Consider the following 26,960-nt stretch of genomic DNA (forward strand, 5'->3'; position numbering starts at 1 on the left):
TCACAACTTCAATCTTCACTTGGTCAACCATTATCCCTTCTTGGTTAACCACATGACCCAAAAGTTGGACTTCTTGAATCCAAAAATCACATTTGGAGAACTTTGCATACAACTTCTCCTTTTTCATAACTTCTAACACTTCTCGCAGATGCTTGTCATGCTCCTACTTGCTTTTTGAATAAATCAAAATATCATCTATGAACACTATCACAGATTTATCAAGGAATGGTTTACAAACCCTGTTCATCAAATCCATGAAGGTTGCTGGAGCATTGGTTAATCCAAACGACATAACCAAGAACTTTTAGTGTCCATATCTTGTTCTAAATGCAGTCTTCTCAATATCATGCTCTCTCATCTTTAGCTGATGATATCCTGACCTAAGATCGATCTTCAAGAAATAGCTCGAACCATGCAACTGATCGAACATGTGATCAATCCTTGGCAATGGGTACTTGTTCTTTATTGTTGCCTTGTTCATCTCTCTATAATCTATGCACATTCTCATGCTCCCATCTTTTTTCTTTACGAATAACATCGGAGCTCCCCAGGGCGATGAACTAGGTCTAATGAAACCGTTGTGCAATAACTCCTGAAGTTGCATCATGAGCTCCTTCATCTCCGTCCGCGCTAATTGGTATGGTGCTTTTGCTATCAGTGTTGTTCCTAGTAAAAAGTCTATTCTAAACTTCACTTGACTATCAGGGGGCAATCCAGGAAGATTTTCGGGAAAAGCTTCCGGATTGTCACACATCGCTGGTATACTTTGCATATCATTTTTCTCCTTCTTAGCATCGATCACGAATGCCAAGTATGAGGTGCATCCTTTAGACAAACATTTTATGGCTTTCATTAGGGAAATGATTCCATAATTTACTCTGCGCTTGTCTCCGTATACCATAAATGACTCTTTTCCAGGCGGGTTTACCCTCACTATCTTATTCTTGCACAGTATCTCGGCATCATTGGCGCTAAGCCAATTCATCCCTAGAATGATGTCGAAACCATTCAACTCAATGGGTAACAGCTCCTCGTGGAATTCGCTTCCGTTTAAGTCGATGACAATATTCCTAATACAATCGCTAACCAGTATGAATTTGCCACTACCAACTTCTACAATTAGGGCATCATCAAGTTTTTTTATAGGCAATGCTAGTCTATCACCAAATTTATGTGATATAAAGGAGTAATTTGCTCCGGAATCAAATAAATTGGCAGGCAAACCATTTACAAGAAAGGTACCTGATGTGACATCCGCTGCATCCTTTGCGGCTTCCAATATCATCTGGAAAGCTCTGGCTTTTGGCTTTGGTGGGAGATTAGGCCTTGTTGCATCCTTCTTCTTCGGACAATCCTTCAAAATGTGCCCTTCTTCGTGGCATCCATAGCACACCCTTTTGTTAGTTGTGCACTCGTTGGCGTAGTGCCCTGGCTTTCCACATTTAAAACAATTGACCTCCTTGCCATATTTCCCAACATATTTCTTATTACACTTGTCACACCACTTTGCTTCGGCTCCTCCTCCGAATTTCCTCGAACCAGACTTCGAGAACTTGCTCTTCTTGTTAGACCTCGAAGATCCATCAAACTTTCTTTTCTCACCAACCTCCGCCCTCTCCTTACCCCTTTCCTTTAACTGGGTTTCCACATTTTTAGCTGCTCGGACTGCTGTCTTCAGAGTAGCTGCCATCTTGACGGTTGGGCCAAAGTCGGCTGGTAGTCCGTTTGCGAACTTGTCAAATTTTGAGAGTTCAGTTGGCACTAAGTATGGAAATAACTTCATCTTTTCAGTAAACGCAGTAGCATAGTCGTCAATGCTTATTTTCCCTTTCTTCAACTTCTAAAATTCATTGTTTAGATCTATTAGATCTATCTCTGAGCAGTACTGCATCTTTAACTGCTCCAAGAACATTTCCCAGTACATTTTCACGGCTTCTCCATGTGGCATCGTGTCTGCCAATAACTTCCACCAGCTTAAAACTCTGTTCTTCAGTTTTCTGACCGCAAAAACAGTTTTCTGCTTGTCGCTACAGTTGCAGCTTTCAAATACCATCTCCATTTCGGAGATCCAGTCCATAATCTCTACAGGTTTTGGGCTTCCGGCAAGACTTGGCGGTTTGGCACCCAAGAAATTCTTATACATACGCCCATCTCTGTTGATTTCCATCTCCGGGTTATTCCTTTCTGCCACTGTGGGTTCCACTTGACTAACAGTACGGCTGCAGTTTCCTTCCTCTGATTGTCTGTTATTTAGTTCAGGCTGTTCAGCAGGCATTGAAGGTTCATTCCTGTTGTTTATCAATAGTTGTCTCATTTCCTCCCTTTGTTCAGCCATCATAGCCTGAATCATGGCTTGTACTCCAACTATTGTGATCGGTTATGGTGCAGCTTCTACTTTAGGAACCAGTTCCATCACTTGGGGTTGAGGTTGATGATTTCTATTTGCATTTCCAGCTCCACTTTGGCTTCTTGCCATTTTGATCTATACGCCAAATTAGGCGAATTCATATATTTATTCACGATAGATATTTAAATTCTCCTTATCACTCCAAAACGTTTAGATGCTAGTTCTAATATCGTAGTCGTACGCTTAGAATCCTGAACACATAAAGTTTCCAGATCTGGTCGGCAACAGACCATAGATCCGAACAAATAATATCATATACGGCAAACATATAACATTTAGCACATAAAAGCATTTTAGGGATCTTTCCTAAAATAAATTAGTGCTCCTGTCAAAAATATGGTAGACACTCATCTCACGATCATCACTTAGCATTATAAGTTTAAGTCTAGAAATCCTACAAATTCCTAGTTCGCTTAAAGTAATGCTCTGATACCAACTGTGACATCCCCAAATTTCTCGACCAGAAAAAACCGATTTGGTTTATGCTTTTAAAATAAAATCAGAGTAATCTTCCAACAGATGTTGCGAAATTTGTTCCCAAAACAAAATATGGTAAAAATTTATCAAAACATTTCTTAAAGAAATGTGTTTTCATTATATAACAAAACCTCGGGATGTCATGTTCCGATACAGATCAAAAGCATAAACAATACATTATAAGCCTTACAACAGTTATTTACAACTACTGGCCTATAATCCAAAAATCCCTCCTCATCATCCAAATTATGCTCTGGGTCCACTACCTGTAATATAAAAAGTTGAGTGGGTCAGGCTTGGGAGCGTGGTGAGCATATAGGGTTTTCAACCCACAATAAATAAATTTATTAATTTCATCAACCAACAATAAATTTATTATTTTCATCAACCAACAATGACTCTGATTACCTGTTCCCGTTATCCTCACTTTACGTCCCTCAACACTTATCATAAGGGACCTAGCTTAAGGATTTTCATCGGGGTGACAACACTGCATTAGGGATTCCTCAACAATTTATGTCAAATAAGGAAACCATGTGGGGGATGGTGTATACCGGTGAACACTAAGTTCATAAACACCTAAAGGTTGCGAGCCTGCTAGCGTTCCACTGGACTGTCTAGAAAGGTCCTTGGTCGTCATCTATACTCCGCTAGATGACTGAAACAACATCGAGGCCTCTCATCATTTTAGCACACATCAACTATTTCATCTACCCGTGTTTTACCCAACATATTTGTAGATAAAATACATATACAGTTTAAAACATGTATAAAACATCTATTCAACACCCATCTCAAATAAACAAACAATATATACACATATAGCACGTATTTTATAGAAAATACTTCATATCTATGTGTAAGATGAAAGTGACTACATACTCACATTATAAGACGGTGTTTGGACAACAATTCGTCCTTTAAAACAATCTTTTTCGATGAAACTGGGATGTTTTCTAAAAAACTGGGCTTCATACGGACAGAGTTTCGTCTCAAAAAACTCTTTTCTCGGGATCTTCGGGCTCTCCGGGGGCTTGCTTATGGGGCTAGGATGATATTCTAGGCATGGGGGTATTTGTGTAGCTTGGAAGAGAGTAGAAGGGTGAAAGAAGTAATTTTTGTAAACATTTTCGGGGCAGCCTCGCATCCTATTTATAGGAGGCCGAAGCTCCTTATTACGTTGGGCGTAATTCTTCGGTACGCGGGGCGTACTGCCTTGCAAATCTCTGCGCTGGGCGTAACTTCGTGCGCTGGGCGTAACTTCGTTTGCTGGGCATACGAAGGGATCAGCTCGGACGCGTCAAGGCTACGACACGTGTCTCTCATGCGAAGGAGTAGGGAGGGTGACGGACTCCAGATCACTTACACGAGTACGCTGGGCGTACTCCTTCGGACCAGCCTCGAAGTTTGTGACCAGAACTTCAAAAATTCGTAACTTTCGCATACGAACTCCGTTTTTGACGTTCTTTATATCCACGCGTAGGTGAAATTATGCTCTACAGCTTTCGTTTAGATTCTGTCGGCTAATTTGGAATTAATTTTTAAAGTTATATTTTTAACAGGCCGGGACAGGAAAAGTCTGTTAAAAATTCATAACTTCTTCATCCGACGTCCGTTTTCATCTGTCATTTTACCGTTGAACTACTATCAACAAGATCTTCGATTCTCGTTTAGGTTGTTTCGGCTAAAAATCACTTGATCTAAAATTCGAGTTTCAGGTTGTATACTGCTAAGCCGAAACTTAGAAAAATCATAACTTCCTCATACGAAGTCAGATTTGGGCGTTCTTTTTATGCACGCTCTCGGTTTAACGAACACTACGACTTTTGTTTAGATCACTAATGCTAAAAATCAATTTATCGTAAATTTAATTTTTACGTCACACAACGTCGTGCTGGTTCTGTTACGGAACTTCGACAGGTCATAACTTCTTCGTTATAACTCGGATTTCGATATTCTTTATATCTCCGGAATCCTTGTTTCGACCACTACAACTTTCTTCATAGATATCGGGTTCATCTAATATTTAGTTTTGACACTTATTTTTATCCTTAACTTATTAAATCATAATAATTAAGTATAAAACACATAATATTCAAATAATACATCTTATTATTTCAAAACAAATTACAAAGGTTGGCCTAGACTATTACATCATCATTAATGCCTAGCCTAGAAACACGGGCGTTACAATGCATAAGTGTCACATCATGATCACCATCGCACATCAACCATCATGGTGGCACATCATGCTATAAATGAGTTTTCTAGGTTACATTAACGATATTTTCACATCAGAATCATCATACTATCTAATTATTGGCACATGAAATCTAGAGATCTATATCCTTACACATTATAGCAATATACTATTGAAACTTTCATACAACCTAGCTATAATCGAAAATCATGAATATTATTACGTACCTTTAGTGTTACAATCGTATGTAGCAGTTTTGAATCCTTAATTTCTTCAAGAAGATAGCATCAATATTCCGAACGCCTCTAATGGCTCACACCCAAACCCTAGAAATCCTATAATGATCTTGAGGGTAGAGGAGAGAGGTGGAACTTTTGGCCTAAGCTTCGAAAGCGAATGAATTGACAAAATTCATACCCTAAGGGGTCTATTAATAGCTACAAGATATCTTAGATAGACCTAAATTTGAATATTAAAATATTCAGATTTAATAAGATATCCTTATTAGTTAAGGAGACTTCTAGAACATCCACTAAGTCAATCTTAAAGCCCACAATTCTATTTTTTGATTTTTGATTTATGATTACCTTATTAGACTATTAATCGAATACATTAATTTAGCTAAGGTTGGGCACAACACTATAATGTCAGCATCAAATCACCAAGGGGGAAAAAGATATCACTTTTCCTTTAATAGGCAAAAGTAACGAATAAACTTTGATCATATAATTACAACTTTTACTCATCATGCCATCCATGGAACTAAATTTTATAATATCAAGTTATGGATGTGTTTACGTAAAACCAATGCACAGCAGACTTGCAAAATATAACTTATGTATCTTCCTTTAAAGAATAGAAGATATTATCCTCTTAGAATTACTCGTGATTCAATCCATGAAGTAATCTCTAAGTGTGGGTTTAACCAATACATAAAACTCATATTTAAGCACTCATGGGTAATAGCAACAATCTGTATTCCATTTCCAATCACCATAGACAATCTACTATTATCCATGACAGTCTTAAATCATTACTTACTCCCTAAAAGTATGACTGACTATGATATTTTGAATAAATTCATACTCAGGAATAAGTAAGTACACATCCACATAAATAAGTCTCTATTATGTAATCAACAAAAGCAGTTATAACTTATCTTGTTACAATTCATTTCTCAACCCAATGCTCCTAACATGCTAGAAGTGCTTGACCTTGCTCAATCCATTAGTAAAAGGATGAGCATGATTATCCTTTGATGATACTCGATTTACCAAGAGGTTGGTCGTCTTCAACTCTATGTCGAATGTAATGACATTTCCTTTCAATGTGCTTGTATCTCCCATGATCTTTGGGTTCTTTTGTTAAATCAACCGCACGTTTATTTTCATAAAAAATTGCTATCGGTTCTTGGATTGATGGAAAAACTCCTCTGTAACATCCGGAATCTAGAAGGTCAACTATGGAAATAAATTCCCTTTTTAGGGGCCAACTCGTCGAGTTTATGGCATAAACTCGACATGTTGGAAGCTTTTGGGGTACGTGTTTTTAAGGAACAACTCGTCGAGTTGGTGAAGGGAACTCGACGAGTTGGATGTTGCTTGAGAAAACCCTAATTTTAGGGTTTTGCACCCTATTTAAAGACCTTAACTCCCTTGGCTGGCCTCCTTACCAGCCTCTTTGTCCAGAAAACCCTAATTTCGTGTTTTAGCCTTCAAGGTTAAGTGTGCTAGCTTGTTGTGAGCTTGGAGAGTTGGTTTTTGGTTTTCTTTGGAAGGAGTTTGAAAATTGAAGGTGCTTAGTTTGGAAGGAAGGCTTTGGATCCAGAAACTCTCCATTTGTTGTAGTCCTTTTGAGGTATAAAGTCGACACCTTGTGTTGTTATCTTCTAGATCTCTTTGTGGGATGTTTTAGTTTGATTTTTGGGTTTATGGTTGGGTTTTCCAAAGGTTAAGGTTCCAGGGGTGATTACGTTAGATCTGACCCTTTTATGACCTCTCTTGACATAAAGTTGCAAGCTTTGCTAAGTCCTAAGTCCCATCCATGCATTAAGTCCTTTATTAAGCCATTTTGGGCTCTAGGATTCCTTTATTGCATGCATGGACGTAAAGTTGGAAACGTTACGTGATAATCCAGTTGTGGGATGCCAGATCTGTGTTTTGGGACTATGTTTTGAGATTTTAAGGGCTTAATGGGTTAAGCCTCACTCTATTAAGACAAGGATTCGGGTTTGGTTCATTGTAGTGATTTTTAAGGGTAAAGTTGGAAACTTTACCACTCTAGTAATCATTTGGGAAGAGATTTGAGAATGGAAGCTTCTAGATTCGATGGAAACGGCTTAATGCATTAAGCTGTTTGATTCCTGGCCAACTCGGCGAGTTTATTAGGAGAACTCGGTGAGTTGATGCGAGTTTTCCTAATCTGTGCAATTAATGGTGGAACTCGATGAGTTGAAGGACAAGTCGGTGAGTTGGGTCAACTCGTACCGTTGACTTTGACTTTTGACTTTTAATTAAGGGAATTATAGGCTTAGTATAAGGCCCGTATGGGGCGGGGACCAATTTGGAAAATTTGGCCATTAGCGGGCTTTGATGGATCTAGTAGTTTCTGCTATTTTGGGCTTGAGTTATTAATGGGCCATCAGGATACAAAGTGTGTGGAATAGAAAGAATCGTTAGGACTTAAGGCAGGGGCATGTAAGGAGTTTGGGCCCAATTTCGAAAATTGGGCCAATGGTTGATTTGTGGGCCTTTGCGCCTTTCGAATTGTAGTTGGGTTATAAATATGAACACGATTAGGTTAGGGGTAAAATGGTCGTTTTACCCCAGATATGGAGTTGCGGTTATGAGTTGGGACCCAATTGTTTGGGTGTTATTTTGTTATTGATAGTTTAGGGATCTGCCGGCCAGCAGTCAAGGGTGATGCTGTAAGATTCAGCAATGCGAGGTGAGTCTCCTCACTATATCCATGGGTCGAAGGCACCAATGCCGACCCATTATGTGTTATGTGGTATGCTAGTTGTTCTATGATATGTGGTATGCTAGTTGTCTCTGTGATACTTGCATGGAAGACCTTGGGGGGTGCCCATGGCAGTTAGATATCAGACCATGGGGGGTGCCCATGGCATTCCGGGCAAAGACCATGGGGGGGGGGGTGCCCATGGCATTCCGGATAAATACCATGTGGGTGAGCCCATGGCAACTATATGTATGTTGCATGATATTCTATGGTTATATGTTGTGACAACCCGAAAAATTTGGATCAAGCAAGGTCTAAATTGTAACCATGTGCAAATAAATTCCCAACGTAACCTTGTTACAATAAAACATTGAAAGCCAAAAGGGCATAAGTATATATATATATATATATATATATATATATATATATATATATATATATATATATATATACTTTGGAAACCATATTTATAATAACCTCTTGAAAGTAAAAAGTTATAACAAGGCAAGACTAGTCAAATAGTTGGAATAGGAATCATAGATTTAAAACATTGTTTTATAGTATTTAGGCTCAGTACCCCACCCCCGCCCCCCTAGAACACCCAAAAATAAAATCAACAACCTAGAACCCACTAAGGCCGAAAACACTACCTTGGAGCACCATTTGGACCGAAATCAACACCACCTAAAAGCCTAGGCCGAAATCTCCTCCCCTAGGCCGAAATCACATGTGATTTCGGCCATGCTAATGAGTTCCATGGAGTTTTCGGCCAAATAAAGTAGTTATGAAGTGTTGACTTTATGATTTGATGCATAAGTCATTTTCCCATGCATAGTTTGGCAGTTTTCCTAGCAAAGCTCCAGTGAATATACATATTATCCAACAAATAACTAGGCATGAGTCTTATCACATTTTCCTTCTTAAAAGCCATAGGAAGCACCCAAACCCCACCATTCTTTATTCTACTTTCTAATTAACGTTCCTTCTTCTTTTAAAGGTTTCATTTCCAAGCTCCAAAGGATTTAAATCTTCAAGTTTAATCTTAGTATTTTTGGTAAGTTTTCTTGTTGATTTAGTGTGTTGTTACTCTTTCTTGATAGTTTCATACTATTTACACATATTAATATGTGTTAAAAACCTTTAGCATCATACCATTTCCAAGAACTTCATCAACCTTATGCAAGAATTTAGGCTTGGAAATCTTCACACCTTCTTCTTAAACAACCCACAAATCCACTAAAGGTGAGTTCATACCCCCATATTTTTAAGCTTTTTCATGTTTTTAGGGGGAATACAAATAAACATTTGTTTGATCACACTTTTTACATGTTTTCATCTTATGTTAAAGATAAAATATTATTTGCATAACATATGGTTAAAACTAGTTTTTGTATAATCATTGTGATATATATATATATATATATATATATATATATATATATATATATATATATATATATATATTAGTTTGAATTGCAAAGCTAACAAAACAAACATAATCTTTGTTATAAAATCATAAGAAAAATTTATGATTTGTAAAAGTCCATGGTTTTTGAAAACTTTTGTGAAAAGATAGCTTTTCTAGCGAAAATGTTTACGTTACAGTCATTTACAAATTTTGTGGGTTATAGCCCAAAGTTATTATGTTTTGATTTCATATTTTAATACTAAACAAGAATACACATTCATATTTATATAAAATATTATATAAATAGTTTCAAACAAACAAGATAAACTATAATTGCTATAGTTTGGAAGTCACAAACCACACTTTCATTTCAGAAAATACATATAATTATTCAAAGATATAATTATTTCGTTTTACAAGAAAAAGGAGTCATAGTTCACGTAAATTTGTTAATGCTCTTGTGAGACACACTCTCTTCATGTACTTTACCTAAAGTACCCCTTAAGTCCTGCATTATAACCATAGTTTCCTGGAGGGAGAGCGAGACCGTTGTGTATAGATCTATATGGGATTGACAAATCCACACCTAAGATGTTCGCTACAGTTAGACCGGAGGTCTAGGGTGAGAAATGTCTACCAGCTCCGATGGCTGAAGAACGTCGTATAGGCCACTAGTCGTATTAAGTATGGTTATAACAACTCACATAGGGATTAACACCACTACTCGGTTTACGGGGTAACTTACACTTCAATAGTTTTATAAAAAGATAAAGCTACATACTATTTTCAGCACAACACTACTTACATTTTTGGTTTTAAGGTTTAAGACAGCAATTCATATTTAAGAAAGTATTGGATTTTCTGGGAACATACACTCTTACGTTACAAGGAAATGATACAAAGGAATATACATACATTTAGGTTTTTGAGGATAAGATCCACAACTCGTTTTAAAGAAAATATCGGATTTTCTAGAAGTTCACAAAGTCATTTTACACAAAACAACTACAAATCTTTCTCATTCCAAAATACTTATGAGCTCACCAACTTAATTGTTGACACTTTTCAAAAATCACTTGTATTCTCAGGGAATCAGTAGACAGGTATTCACAACATTTCGAGGCCCGACGTTGCTTCATTATGTTTCCTACTTATGTTATTTGTTTTTAACTTTTGAGCAAAACAAAGTTGTAAACGATGTGAACTTGTATTATTAATGTATGAATGTTTGTGTTGCTATGTTTCCTTACTATGCAATTGTTATGATACTATACATGAAGTCACTCCATCCGCCCCCAGACGTTTCCGCCGTTCTGGTTTGGAGGTGTGACAGATTGGTATCAGAGCATTGTTTATAGTGAACTAGTATATCAAACCATACAAGATATACAACTATAAATACAATGGGACTAAAACACTATGACCAAGAGTTATACTTTTAAATATAATAATATTTGATATAAGTATACATACATGCATACTAGAACAACGTCATAATAAGGACAAAACAAAAGTATTTAGATAAGTTGGACAGTGCAGTTAAGCCTAGACAGTTATTTAATCATATATGGAATAAATATAGCCTGATCAACTATATTTATTTGATACGACCAACATGTGTTTGGGAATTATCGTGGTGTTGCAACAAGCCTAAAACTTACCAAACTCTATATACAAAAGGAATCTCTAGAACCAAACATAAAGCTTAAAATACTATAGGAGTATTTTAGGATACTAGTACTAAATCATGTGAAAACTAAAGACCCTTACTGGCAGGTCTATAATTACTTAGTGTATTTGTTAAGGTTATATATAATTAAGATTGTATAGACTTAGAATTTGTGATTTTGCTCTACTTCATGTTCCTTATTTGGTTGTGGTCTTAGAGTAGGATCACTTATTCGAAGGTCTATACGATCTTAGTTATATACAACTTGTATACAATGCGTGATTATAGGAGGATCTGGTAGGGATCACACCCTAAAAATTATCATTTAGAAATACTTCTATTAATCTCATAGATTCTTTATATACCCCTATTCTCACACAGACAACATGGCTGAATTTCACCACGAAGACCACCACTACCCTTCCATGGTAGCCAACGGATGGATCGAGTAGGAGCCTGGAGAGATTCATGAGGAGAACCCAGAAGTGGGTCCCGAAGAATATCAAGAGGTGGATTACGAGGGGGGGGATTATGATGAAGAGTCAGACGGGGATGAAGGTGCTGGAGAAATCCTTAGCAAGCCTTACCCTATCGGGAGCAGGCAAGAGACCCTTTCCCCTCCTTCCTTCCAGGTATGTAGGCACCCAAGGGGCAACCCAACTACATTCCTGGGCTAGAGGAGATGACCGATGATACGCATTAGGCATGCACCCACTGCACCATACTCCAGGCCCCAGCACCCTCATAAATCAAGCATTACCTCCAATTATACCACAAGTGACCCGTCTAGACACCCAGGTTCAGTCTCTCCATCATGAGGTAATGGAGATTGGAGGCGAAGCCTAGAATGCGACAATGCGAATTCGACGCCTCCGCAAAGAACAAGAATGCCATTCAGGAGCTATACTGAACCAGCAAGCAAAGCAAGTGAACATTACAGACCGTCTACACTCCTTAGAGGAGCAAGTGGCCACCATGAGACAACAACTCCTTGCAGCTGAGGCTAGGACAACCTTAGCAGAACAGAGAGCGGAAGAGGCCACTCGTGAAATGAGTGAGATGGCTAGGCACCTTGTGCGCCATTTTGGCATATGATAGGCTAGTATAGCCGAGTGAGTTAGTGACTACACTACTCATGCTATGTCTTAGGTTATTGTGTCTTTCATCACAACTAGTAGTAGTAAATCAAGAGAGGTACGCCCTCCAAGAACCCATGTAACCCGAATCAACTAAATGTATTGACGGCTATGTTCTATTTTGATAAACTTAACGTTCGTACAATACCTACTACTACTTATCACCATAAGTACATTTTGATGACGTGGTCGAAACATTTGGGAATCATACAACAAAACATGTGATTTATATACTTGTATACATAAATATATATATATATATATATATATATATATATATATATATATATATATATATATATGAGATACAACTAGCAACGACCATAGTTACTTACGAACCTGTTTCGTGCCATACGACAGAATCATACTGCAACAAGAAAGTAACCAGCCTACGGGCGAAACATCAGTTCTACAAATGGACCTTAATACATTTCAAGCCACCATAACAGCAACTGTGACAGCCGTCATGACGCAACTTAACACTATCAACGCAAACGGAATCGAGAGCGGTGCCCGCCGTAGCGACCCTAAGGACAACCAAGGACACAAGAGAGTGTGTTCCTGCAAGGACACTCGTAATCTCAAATCTAAGAACTCACGTGACAATGGAGGGGCACTACCCAAGAAACGGAAGTTTTGGAACAAGAAAGGGAGTCGTTCGACTCATGTACCTGCCAAAAGACAACAAATTGTGACAACTCATGCCTTCACCTACCCTAGTGCCTCATTGCCGATGAAATCATATGCTGGAAACCTACCCAAGTGCCATAAATGTAACTTCCATCACAAAAAATCCTGCCGAGAGATGCATTGCAAGAATTGCAACAGAAAAGGGCATACTACTTGCTTTTGTAGAGTGCCAACCCGATAGGCCGCCCAAGCCGCCAATGCCAGAGCGAGCCAAACCTATTACGAGTGTGGTGAAACTGGACACTTCAAGAGCGATTGTCCAAGAGCAAGGACTGCTGGTGATGATGGAAGGGTACTTATGATCACCGCCGGAGAGACTCTCATGGAACCACCAGTGGTTATCGGTATGTTTCCAAACAACAATATTTAAGCCTCGAGTTTTCCACTAAAATTAGTACCAATTAAAGTTCATCAACCATAGATCCCGAAATGCGACAAATCATAGTCATAAATTGCCCCTCCTCACCCGAATAAATCAGATCACTCATATAAAAACTAAGGATTCTTACAGGTGATCTATGGTGGCTGGTATAAACATTAAGGTCATATATGATTAAGATTCTACAGACTTAGAATGTGTGATTCCGCCTTATTTCATGTTCCTTGTTTAGTTGTGGGCTTAGGGTAGAGTCACTCATTTGACTGTCTTTTCAATCTTAATTATATACGACTGGTTACACCAAACGATTATAGAGGAACCTGGTAGGGACCATACTACGAAATTCCATCACTATTTATCAAAGCACTCGTACTGCTAGTACTCACCAATTACGGTACAAAATATTTGCACTAGTAATAACAAGGATAAAACTGGAAGCATTAAAGACACATACATAGAATACACTATCATTCTAAACAATCACCTCCCTTCTAAATCGACTTAACACCTGTTACAATAAGAAGTCCCAACGTCGTCATTTGACATGGATTAGCTTGGTCCTCACCATACCAATTTCATGTGCTACGAAGAGACCCTTCACCTTAACTGACCGACTAATGAGACCCTTTCAATCTATGCTGACAAACCTCCGAATCTTACCTTGCATCTAGACTCATAAGTACCTATGTAAGAGGTAACACATTCTTTCTAGGCCACAATAGAAACAGGAAGCAAAAGACATCAAGGGTATCCCAGAGGTTTATAACTTTCCCGAGGTGTACCTAGAAGTTCTTTCGGAAATACCACCCATGTGCCAAGTTGAGTTCAGAATTGACACGACTCTTGGAGCCATTCCTATAGCCAAATCCCCAATACCGCTTAGCACCAACAATACAAAATGGTTCGGTCGATGGAGCGACCTGATAAGTAAGGATGTTATCAGACCGAGCCTGTAACCTCAGAGAGCACCCGTCTGACTCGTAAAGAGGAAGGGCAAATTATCCACAGGACCATTGACTACCAAGAAGCAAACAAACCCATCATCAAGGGTCAATATCCCCTATCCTGAACCGACGATCCGTTTAACCAACTTCAAGGAACGAGCGAAAGTTGGCATGCCACTAGCTCAGAATTCCATAGGAAGAAACTCCCAAAACAACCTAAGATTCATAAGGTCAGCTGTACCACACGCAACCTTAACCTTAGTGACAATAGTGTTCGTCTTAAGGTCTACAGACACTACCTCTAGGGCGTCAAGTACACAATCTTCATTAGACCATTCGAGATCCTCGCCAGGATCGGTCCAGTAGCCTATAGACTTCGGTTACCACAAGAACTCAGCATCATACATCCCACATTCCACGTGTCCAACCCTAAGAAGTGTTTAACCGCCGAAACTCTTGTAGTCTCACTCGAAAAATCAAGGTAAACGAGAACTACACCCCAAAAAGGAACATGTAGGGATCATGGGCAGGGAAATCAAAAGAACAAAGTCAAATACCAACAGCGAAGGTTCGCCTAGACATCAAGCAAGGACCTGAATTCACTTAGGAGCGAAGAGACCACACGAAATAGAGATACCCACAACTTTTCTTCTAGTTGGAAGAGCCATCCAATATGCTAATTTCGGGACGAAATTCCATCTAACAGGGGGATGATTTGACAACCCGAAAAATTTGGATCAAGCAAGGTCTAAATTGTAACCACATGCAAATAAATTCCCAACGTAACCTCGTTACAATAAAACTTTGAAAGCCAAAAGAGCATAAGTATATATATATATATATATATATATATATATATATATATATATATATATATATATATATATATCGGTATATATACTTTGGAAACAATATTTATAATAATCTCTTGAAAGTAAAAAAGTTATAACAAGGCAAGACTAGTCAAATAGTTGGAATAGGAATCATGGATTTAAAACATTGTTTTATAATATTTAGGCTTAGTACCCCACCCACCCTAGAACACCTAAAACCAAAATCAACAACCTAGAACCCACTAAGGCTGAAAACACTACCTTGGAGCACCATTTCGACTGAAATCAACACCACCTAAAAGCCTAGGCCGAAATCTCCTCCCCTAGGCCGAAATCTCCTACCCTAGGCCGAAATAACATGTGATTTCGGCCATGCTAAGGAGTTCCATGAAGTTTACGGCCAAATAAAGTAGTTATGAAGTGCTGACATTATGATTTGATGCATAATTCATTTTCCCATGCACAGTTCGGCAGTCTTCCAAGCAAACCTTCAGTGAATAAACATATTATCCAACAAATAACTAAGCATGTGTCTTATCACATTTTCCTTCTTAAAAGCCACAGGAAGCACCCAAACCCCACCATTCTTCATTCTACTTTCTAATGAACGTTCCTTCTTCTTTCAAAGGATTCATTTCCAAGCTCCAAAGGATTTAAATCGTCAAGCTTAATCTTAGTATTTTTGGTAAGTTTTCTTGTTGATTTAGTGTTTTGTTACGCTTTCTTGATAGTTTCATACTATTTACACATATTATTATGTGTTAAAAACCTTTAGGATCATACCATTTCCAAGAAGTTCATCAACCTTATCCAAGAATTTAGGCTTGGAAATCTTCACACCATCTTCTTAAACAACCTACAGATCCACTGAAGGTGAGTTCGTACCCCCATATTTTTAAGCTTTTTCATGTTTTTAGGGGGGGGAGGGGAATACAAGTAAATCATTGTTTAATCATACTTTTGACATCTTTTCATCTTATGTTAAAGATAAAATATTATTTGCATAACATATGGTTAAAACTAGTTTTTGTATAATCATTGTGATATATATATATATATATATATATATATATATATATATATATATATATATATTAGTTTGAATTGCAAAGCTAACAAAACAAACATAATCTATGTTATAAAATCACAAGAGCAATTTATGATTTGTAAAACTCCATGGTTTTTGAAAACTTTTGTTAAAAGATAGCTTTTCTAGCAAAAGTGGTTACGTTACAGTCATTTACAAATTTGGTGGGTTACAACCCAAAGCTATTATGTTTTGATTTCATATTTTAATACTAGACAAGAATACACATTTATATTTATATAAAAGATTATATAAATAGTTTCAAACAAACGAGAGAAACTATAATTGGTATAGTTTGGAAGTCACAAACCACACTTTCATTTCAGAAGATACATATAATTATTCAAAGATATAATTATTTCGTTTTACAAGAAAAAGGAGTTATAGTTCACATAAATCTTTTAATGCCCTTATGAGACACACTCTCTTCACATATGTTACCCAAAGTACCCCTTAAGTCCTGCATTATAACTAGAGTTTCCTAGAGGGAGAGTGAGACCGTTGTGTATAGATCTATATGGGATTGACAACCCCACACCTAAGCTATTCGCTACAGTTAGACCGGACGTATAGGGTGACAAATGTCTACCAGATCTGACGCCGGAAGAACGTCGTACATGTCACTAGTCGTATTAAGTATGATTATAATAACTCACATAGCGATTAGCACCACTACTCGGTTTACGGGGTAACTTACACTTCAATACTTTTATAAAAAGGTAAAGCTACATACTATTTTCAGCACAACACTACTTACATTTTTGGTTTTAAGGTTTAAGACTGCAATTTATATTTAAGAAAATATTGGATTTTCTGGGAACATACACTCTCACGTTACAAGGAAAAGATACAAAGTAATATACATACATTTAGGTATTTGAGGATAAGACCTACAACTCATTTTAAACAAAATATCGGATTTTCTAGTTCACAAAGTCATTTTACACAAAACAACTACAAATCTTTCTCATTCCAAAATGCTTATGAACTCACCAACTTAGATGTTGACACTTTTCGAAGATCACTTGTATTCTCAGGGAATCAGTAGACAGGTATTCACAACATTTTGAGGCCCGACGTCAATGCATTATATTTTCTACTTCTGTTATTCGTATTTAACTTTTTAGCAAAACAAAGTTGTAAATGATGTAAACTTGTATTATCAATGTATGAATGTTTGTGTTGCTATGTTTCATTACCATTCAATCGTTATGATACTATATATGAAATCACTCGATCCGCCCCAGACGTTTCCGCTTTTCTGGTTTGGGGGTGTGAGATATGTTATATGGTATTTTGGGGAACTCACTAAGTTTTGTGCTTACGGTTTTCAGTTTATGTTTCAGGTACTCTGGTTTTCAAACGGAAGGGCTCGGAATGATTGCAGAGCACACACCACATGTTCCACACTCGCGAATTACTCTGATTTAATGATGTTTATTTGAGACTTAATTACTCTGACTTTATGGGGAAGATATTTATTAACAATTTATCAATCTAAAAGCAAAAAAAATTTATGTCCTGATTTTTGGGGCGTTACATCTACGATCACCATTGAAACTCTTCAACCAAGCTACTTCCTTTGGTACCTCTCTTGATGTGATGTACTCTGATTCACAAATCGAATCAGCTAATGTTTTCTGCTTGGAACTCTTCTAATTTACCGCTCCACCATCAGGAGGAATACCCAACCAAATTGTGAAAAATAATTGTCTATCTATTTGAAAGTTGGCATCACTTTAACCACTCACTGTTAACTCGTCTTTGTCACCTAGAACTAAGACCATTTCTTTGGTTATCCGCAAATAGTTTAGAAGGTTCTTAACTTCTTTCCATTGGGCTCTACCTAGATTATCCTGAAAACGAATTACCATGCTTAAGACATAAGACATATAAGGACGAGTACAAGTTATAGCATACATGATCGATCCTATAGCCAAAGCATATGGGACTCGACTCATGTCATCTATTTCTTTATCACCACTAGGACATTGACTCTTACTCAATTTCCATACTGAAACATTTTAATATTTTATCCAAGTATGTACTCTGCCTAAGTCTAGTTAAACATTTCTTTCTATCCTTGTAAATTCTTATCCCGAGAATGTATGTTGCCTCACCTATATCCTTCATAGCAAAACATTTCCCAAGCCAATACTTAACTTCTTTGTAAAGTTGGAATATCGTTTCCTATAAGGAGTATGTCATCAACATACAAGACTGGGAACGTTACAATACTCTAAATAGCTTTGACATACTTGCAAGACTCATCTTCACTTCTAGAGAATCCAAACTCTTTGACCTTCTCAAGGAAACAAAGATTCCAGCAACAATATGTCTATGTCAATATATAAATGGACTTCTCAAGATTTCATACCTTATTAGGATATTTGGCATTTTCAAACCCCTCTGGTTGAGACATGTAAACATCTATTTGACATACCTCATATTCGTAGAACGTAGCTATGGTAAGGATTATACTAATTGATTTGATCTTAGCTACTGGTGAGAAGGTCTCATCATAGTCAATCCCTTCACAACCAACCTAGCTTTGAACGTGTGTACATTCCCATCCATAAAGTGGCGTATCTTCATCATGGAGCATCATTAGATGCCCCATTAAACTCAAAGTGCTCAATTAAACTCTAAATGCTCCATGAGAATGCTCCAGATGCTCAAGTCACATTTAACAATCTCCAACTTGACTTGAGTATCATTTGAACTCCACAGTAAACCAAGAACTTTCTCTCCTACCGAGTACCAGAAAAGCTTGAACGTCTCTCTAGATAATGACCTTGTTAACATGTCTTTCAGATTCTCCTTGGTACCATAGTTTTGAATTAAAAACCTGTCATAGAACATGATAGTTTTCTCCAACTTCAAAGCAAAACTCCAAACAAGACAAAATGCTAATGATCCCTTTATCACTAGATCACCTCCAATGTTTGAGTCTAATGATCCAACCAACTCTGTATATCGTGAATTAACACTTTACACCAAACAAACATCAAGCATCCCCTTCAAGTGTCACAAGATCCACTTGACCACTTCCGAATTATCCTTCCCCCGATTACCATAAACCGCCAAACTACCAACAAGTTTGGACAGATCATAATAATATGTGAAGAGTCAATTCAATAAATAAAAGATTTCAGTAAGAAGTATGAATACGTGAAGTAATAAATCTATTCAACTCATATTATATGGATGGCAAATAAAAGTTACAAGATTTGAAAATGAGAAGTGAAAAAGTGCTTCTATTAACCTATGCTGCAATATTATGTATGGTACTATCAACAGATACAAAATATAGTAAGAGACTTCGACATTAAGTACACAGACAAAACGCTCTTAGCAATACATAAATATATGAATGTTGCATAAACTTTGATATAGACAACTACACTACACTTGACACTCTTGAAAAAGACTTCGCATAAAGAATATCTTCGCAACTAATGAACTCTATATTCTCCCCCTTTTTGAAGGATATAAAAGTCTTCAAACAATTGGTAGTGTCTGCACAGCTTCCGTAATCGTCTTCTTTATCTCCAAATGCCAACAAATGTTTTTGCGAATCTCTTTTCGATCAAGATGTGAGTTCTTCTTGCAATTCGCAATTCTAAACAAAAGATTTGTTAAATTTGTTGTAGAATACATTTCCTTTACGTCTATATAAAAGAAATGTTTCTTTTGTTTTCCCTTGATCTTCTTTCCTTGAAAAACAACTCACAAAGGCTTTAGAAGATTCTTCTTGTCATCATATTGTTCCAAATCCACGTCATCAGTTGTGGTATTTGGATTCTCCTCTGGCTTCTTTTATAGCTTAGCTATCTCAAAGTCAGATAGAACAAGATGTGCAAAATAGCAGTCGATGTAATTTCTGAGATATGCATACACAATCAAATAAGTCCTTTTATCTGAAAATATACTTATCATCCACTGACTTGATCATGAATGCTAATGTGATCAGATCATTTTAAGTTCATCAAAGGGAAATTAGCAATAGTGAATGCGTATACGCTATTATTTGGCATTACCACCTTGTAGTGATAATTCCGCAATCTCTGCTCAAAAAGAACATCCTTCGTGATGGATATTATTATGATAATCTTTTTCAAAGACCATACCAGCTCTTCATTTTGCACCAAAATAGCATCAAATCTCATCTTCATATACTTTAAATCTTCATGGTCATGGAAGTTATCATCAAGATTAAAGTGAATGAAAGTGAACTTGGTTGGTATGAAGGGAAAACCCAATTGCGGTATTGGAGAGTTTTTAATCGCGAAGCTTTTTTTTGGAAATTTATGAAAACCATCTGTTTCTCCATATGCAACAGACTATGGTCTCGTTATTCTAAAGCTTGTTTAGGACTCTTTTGTTCAGTCCTGGAGGATCATTTATCCTTTGTCTTAAGAAACTATTCAACTGCCTTAGTTTCTTAACTTCTAATTCTTTCAACTTCTTCTTTTCTTCATCAATTGGCTCAAGACCTTTTCCTTTGTCTTTAATTTATCCCCAAACAAGTTTAACTATGGAAGAGCGTTAACCTTCATTGATTGTCAAGCTTTTCTTTGTCTGGAGCTTCGACATATCAACTTTGATATTAGGATTATAAGATGTTTTTGTTGTTATCATTGTCTGTACATGCTTTACTGCTATTGGAATTTGAATTTGAGATGAAATTACGCACCTAAAAACTTTTCCTTTATTTCTACTCCCCCACCCTTTGATGAACCACCACCGCTTTCTCCCATTTGCGACACTTGCGTAACTCGTGGAGCATTCGTTGGGAGTCAAAGGACTAAATCCAAGATATGGACAGGCTGGGTCTTAAAACAAGCTACAATGTATGAAACAACTTTATTAACATGCTCCTCAGATATCAAAGTTCTAAAAGTAACAACAACCATTGATATTTTCTCCTGGAAAGTAATGAGTGACTTCTCAAAACTTTTGAGCACATTTTCATCACCTTATTTCTTCTTCTCAATTGCTTCTATATACTCCGCATTAAAAGCAGGAATATCCTCAAACAAAGATCACGTAGCACCCAAAAGATAATCAACATTCTTTTGGACTCCAAGAAATAGTCCGCCAACCTTTTTTACTTTGATATTGAGTAAATCATAAACTTCCTTAACCCTAAGTTCATCAAACTTCTTGAACTCAGATAGCTCCTTCCTAATGATTTCATGGAACTCCCTTACAACATTGCAAACTTTAGTAAGATCAAAGTGACCTTTCTTGACATCAATATACATCTTTTCATGAAGTTTGGTCACTTCTCCTTGCACCATGCTTTTAAATATTAATTTATATGAGTGTAATAATGATATCATTTCCTCCTTGCTGACAGATGAAGAAGTACTCCCAATAGCTTCATTTATGAACTAAATAGTCATATTCATCTTCAAATTTAATATATTGAATTTAATTCTGGACATTGTAGCTTCAGCAACTATGTTTTCCTCTTCAGGATCAAACGTCAATTTCCCCAAATTAAAACCTTCATTATCATCTTCTCCTATAGTTATAGGACTATTCTTTCATTGATCTGTAGATTGAGAAGAAAATAAAGTAGTGATAGGTTGTGTAAGAATACCAGCAAACATTGGAGAATATTATAAATGATGCAACGAAACTTTGAATGGAGAATCTGATGATGGAGGAACTATCAAAGTTTACATTGTAGAATTTGCACCCATGTTAACATTGAGTCCATATTAGATGTGTTTTTACAGGGATGTTTGAAATTCTACCCTCCTTCGTAATGGATTTTGTATTAGAGACCATCGGTGGTGTAACTGTTGTTGTATCCCGACGAAAGATTACGAAGGTGGTACACCAGAGGTGAGAGTTGTGTTATCAGTTGGGATGTTTGTGTCTACATCAAATGTGTGTAGAATGACATATGGATTTCCTATCTCCTCTATATTATATTCGACATCGGCATCCTTTCTTGGTGAACCTAGTGGAGTATTATTGATAAATGCATCATTGATCATATGATCGACATCATCAACATTCACATGCAGAGAATATTGCGAATATTATCCTTTAGACAAATACATGTCATCCGTGTCAGTATCTTCATCATCAAGATTACCAAGTACACTAACTTCAATTGTCTTCTTCTTCTTCTTAATTGGTTTAGTAATTTTCTTCGTGCTTGTCTTTAAGAAACCTATAGCCTTCCTCTTCTTAGGATGTTTATCACCAGAAGGTTCATGAATTACAACATTTCCTTTCGATTTGGACTTAGTCTTCTTAAGAGTATGCAACTTGGAAACTTCACTAAGCATTTCACAATATAGAATAAGAATAGGATTCGATAAAGGCACCAAATCAAGCATTGGGTTTGGTATCTTGCCAGTAACGGGAAACACCTCAGGATCATCAGACAAACTTTTTGGGATATGAAGATGAGTAAATACAACTACTTCCTATCCTTGTGGAAACTGAATCCCATCTTGTTTATAAGCTTCAATAAGTATGAAACTCCAAAACCTAGCACTTGCGATCTTAGTTGCCTTCTTCGAATGATTGACATATGAAGTAAATTCTTCCTATAACAATGAAGTATAATCTACTTTCATATGATAGTACAAGCCTGCTAGAAAAGAGTAGAACTAGAGTTTTGCCCTATCTAACCCAAACTTTCTTCCAATTAGATAGCGAATGAATACTCCAAAGAAGAAACACCATAACGATGGTTGATTAGATTTTTTATAGGCACTGATAAATGTAATTGGAGGATTATAACCCATTTCATTCAGCATTAAAAGGACATGATCAGTCGCCGGAGTTTCAAACAGACCATCGGATTTATGCTGAAGAATCTGAGTAAACTGTTTCTTTGTGAGATACCTCTTGAATTTCGTTCCCATCTTAAATGTAATTAACTTACGATCCTTTACATACACCACAGTAACAAGACAAAGATAACCACTTCATCGAAATTGAAAAATAAGTAGTTAGTGCATGACGTAAAACAAATGAATTGAAACATTCAACAAGCGTCTATAGTTTTTCTAGATAATCACTAACAATGGGATTAAACCAAACATTATTCGATTGAATACTCATCTATGGAATTAAACCCTCTTTATCCCGGTTATAATGAGCTGATCAATTTAGGGTTAGGGTTCTTGAGAAAAAAACAGAGATCAGCAAATTGATAAGGAAACGTTAAAACCCCTTTTATAAATGGCGTCAAATTTGAATTTGAAACGTCCACCAATAATATTTCTCCACATGGAAAGTTGAAAACTGAAGAGACATCGATACTATCTACCACGTGTAAAAGTCATGAGTGTTTGTCTCGATCAAAGAGAAAGCAACAGTTGTCAGCCACCTGATACATCAACGACAACTTCACATATGCCTCAGAATGCAAACATCAAGCATCAAAATCAAATAAGTAACCAAATTCAATAGTAACCAAGGCTAAGGATAGGTTTCATCGACATATGGGAAATTTAAGTGAAATAATAAAACAGACTTTGTGAAATCTTGGTATGGATGGTGGTACCCATAACCTCGATGATTTTTGGGCTAATGTGTATCCAAAGAAAAAGATAGAATCAAATATATAAAAAATTGGATAAGTTGTGATATCAAAGAAATTTTCATATAAAGGCAGTAAGATCTCAGGCAAAGATTCTCTTCCTATTACATCAAGAGAGATGTGATAGTGCTTGTGTGGTTTTCGGTGCAGTACAATCAAATACTAATAGATAAGTATCGAAGGGCCTCTATTAGTCAATATCAATGGTAAGCTTTTTTATTTTCAAAAAAGTTGGCAACTTAATGTAAGAAAATTCCTGAGTGATTAGTGTAATCAACATCAAGTATGCTTTGCTAATATTTTATAGTGACTAAAGATATAGAAAAAATGTTCCAACATAAATCTCTTTTCATGAAAAAATAATGAACTGAATCTAATTTGGTAGAAATGACTTGGGATTAGTCAATTTTACTAATAGCACACAAAATAATGAAAATGATATTTTGATCATTACAAATGGTACATTGAAACATGAAAGTTTCATCCGTCAATTATTTGTAAAAATCAAGAACGATAAAATTGTTCACCGTTAATTCCATTAACATGAGTTCAAGATCATCAAAATAGAGTTTTGCCGCACCTACACCCTAGTTTTTTCTGACTAGAGATGTCTTGGTATATGCTTCATTGTGTGTGCGAAGTGTAAGAATGATGAGATAAGAAGATGGACAACAAGTCTTTCTCAAAATTGTGGTTATAATAAGTATGCTCATGAATACAATTTTTGAATAACCATAATTCCAAGTTGGTTCTAACCTAGAATGTCAAGGGTTAAACAAAAATTATGGTTGAATAATCCATCAATTCATTGTGGTTTAGAAAAGGAACCCTATGTTTAGGTTTTTATATACCCAAGACGTCATCGGTTTCGAAGTTGGGATAAGAGAATCGTAATACCTATGTTATGAAATCATGAACAAGCAGTTATCTCTAAACTCTAAAGTGAGCAGAGAAAGGTAACTCGATGACTTCTATTAATGTAGCCTGTTGGGAAGAAATTCTTAGAATAAGAAATTTCATTAAGGTTTCGCAAACAAAGAGTCTATGAGGCTTCAGACAACATGCTGCAACATGCTTCTAGGGATACTTTGTTGTGGCATGCATAACTAGCAAGTGAACAAAACTTGATATGCACAAATTTATAAAAATAAAGAAAATCTTTTTGGATTTTTGAAAAATTTTATAAAAGAAAAATCTTTTATGGATTTTTGAAATTTTTCAATAAATGAAAAAAAGAAAGAAAATCTTTTTGTGATTTTTTTATTTTTGTTACAACTAAAACACATTGACAGTGATAAAAAAAATTGATAGTAATAAAAAAAATTGTACCATAACTTTGATATTTAGCAAACACTTCTGAATGATTTAGTGGATATTGAGAAATTGAAGATTTGTGAAGCGGTGAGCATGAAGAATAACATCTGAACAATTCAACGACACTTGCAAAGTTGTGCATATCCGAACATCCGCATGAATAAACAGCAACATCAATATCACTCTCAGAATCTTTTAACTTGATTTTGGTACATAAAAAGCTTCGAACATTCCCAACCCATTTAATATTCTAAGAAAGGATTTTTCATCAAGAGGTTTGGTAAAAATATTAGCAAGTTGATATTGCAATCTTCAACATGATCTTTGACAAAATTGTATCGAAGAGAAATATGTTTGTCTTTGAATGTTGAATTGGGTTATGACATAAGCAAATTGAACTCGGAGATTCACAAACAAATGAATTTTCTTCATGTTGATCGCGTAGTCACATAGTCGACGTTGAATCCAGATCACTTGCGAAGTCCATGCAGCGGTAACAACATACTCCGCCTTTAAAGTAGATATCAAAACAATTGTTTGCTTCTTCGATTACCAACTCACAAGTTTCCCATCAATAAATTGACAACTCCCAGTTGCACTTTTTCTATCAATTGTATAACTTCCTAGATTAGCATCAGAATATGCTTGTATGAAAAATCCAGTACTCACAGGATACCAAATTCCAAGCATAGGCGTATGATGTAAATATCGACATGTATTCTTTATAGCAGTGAGATGTGGTTCTCTTGTGTTTGCTTGATACTTAGCACAATTACACACAAAAAACATGATATTAGGTTGACTTTCTCTTAGATATAACAAAGAACCTATCATGCTTCCATATGTCTTCAAATCAACAATAGGTTTACCTAATTATGGACTCAAGCGTGTGCCACATGCCATATGAACCTTCGCATATGAACAGTTTTCCATGCGGAATCGCTCAAGAAAATTCTTTGTATTAGGTTCTTGATTAATAAAAATGCATTCTTTGCTTTGACAAATATTCAACCCCAAGAAATAGTTGATTTTTCCCACCATGCGCATCTTAAACTAGTTGCGCATCAAATCCTCAAATTCTTTTGACAAAGCAGGGTCAGTAGAACCAAAAACTATATCATCTACATAAATATGAACAAGCATGAAATGAACCCTACCTTTCTTTTGAAATAATATGGGATAAAATAATCCTTTCTTAAATTTAGATATTTTCAAATTTTGGTTAATGTTGCATACCATACCCTTGGTGCTAGTTTTAAACCGTATCAGCCTTATCAAGAATATAACAATGATTAGGAAATTTATCATTCACAAAGCCAGGTGGATGTTCAACATATACGGTTTCTTCTAGCACACCATTGAGAAATTCACACTTCATGTCCATTTGGTACACATCGAAGTACTTGTAAGCTTCATAGGCAAGAAAAATGCAAGCTGCTTCGAGTTTTGCGATAGGAGCATAGGTTTCATCATAATCAATACCTTCTTCTTGACAATAACCTTTAGCAACAAGTACCGCCTTATTGAGAAAAACATTCCCTTCTTTATCAACTTTATTTTTAAAAACCCATTTAAGACCAACCACAAAAACATCTTCTGGTTTAGAAATTAACCTCTGAACTTTATTTCTATCAAACTCAGTCACTTTAGTTTGCATAGCAACAACCCAATCAAGATGTTTTGATGCAACCTTAACCGTCTCAAGTTCAATTATAGAAATAAAAACATTAAACACACAAAATTCTTGATAATTATTAAGAACTTCATTTCTAGCTCTAACATGTTCTCTTGTTAACACACTGGAGTTAGCATTACCAAGAATTTGTTCTTTGGGATGACCACGAGTCTATTCTCCATTGGAGGATTAGATGGATCAAAATCAAAA

The sequence above is a fragment of the Lactuca virosa genome, chromosome 3, assembly GCF_052849685.1.
Source record: "Lactuca virosa cultivar CGN04683 chromosome 3, Lactuca_virosa_CGN04683_v6, whole genome shotgun sequence".
NCBI classification, from domain to species: domain Eukaryota; kingdom Viridiplantae; phylum Streptophyta; class Magnoliopsida; order Asterales; family Asteraceae; genus Lactuca; species Lactuca virosa.